The following is a 308-nucleotide window of genomic DNA, read 5'->3' as shown; positions in this document are numbered from 1 at the left end:
TACCCTTTTCAACTTCTTGTTCGTTTTATACTCAGCATCGATGTGTCGATACTCACGACTGTGTTCAAGTTGTTGATATTTATTATTTTGTAAATAAATTTTCATTTTTTTCGTGATTGTTTACACATATCCTTAACAAATTTTCGAGAAGAAAAGACTAAAGAAAATAATGGGTATTCTGCAGTAAGATATATTTTCTAGTAATCAACATTTCTTTCAACTATGTCATGTTCAGAATAGCATATAATTATGCAATAATGAAATAAACTGAAGAATAATATAGTTATTGCAATGCGAATTCATGATAA

The sequence above is a fragment of the Penaeus monodon genome, chromosome 32, assembly GCF_015228065.2.
Source record: "Penaeus monodon isolate SGIC_2016 chromosome 32, NSTDA_Pmon_1, whole genome shotgun sequence".
NCBI classification, from domain to species: Eukaryota; Metazoa; Arthropoda; class Malacostraca; order Decapoda; family Penaeidae; genus Penaeus; species Penaeus monodon.
Note: the sequence above shows the minus strand (reverse complement) of the source record.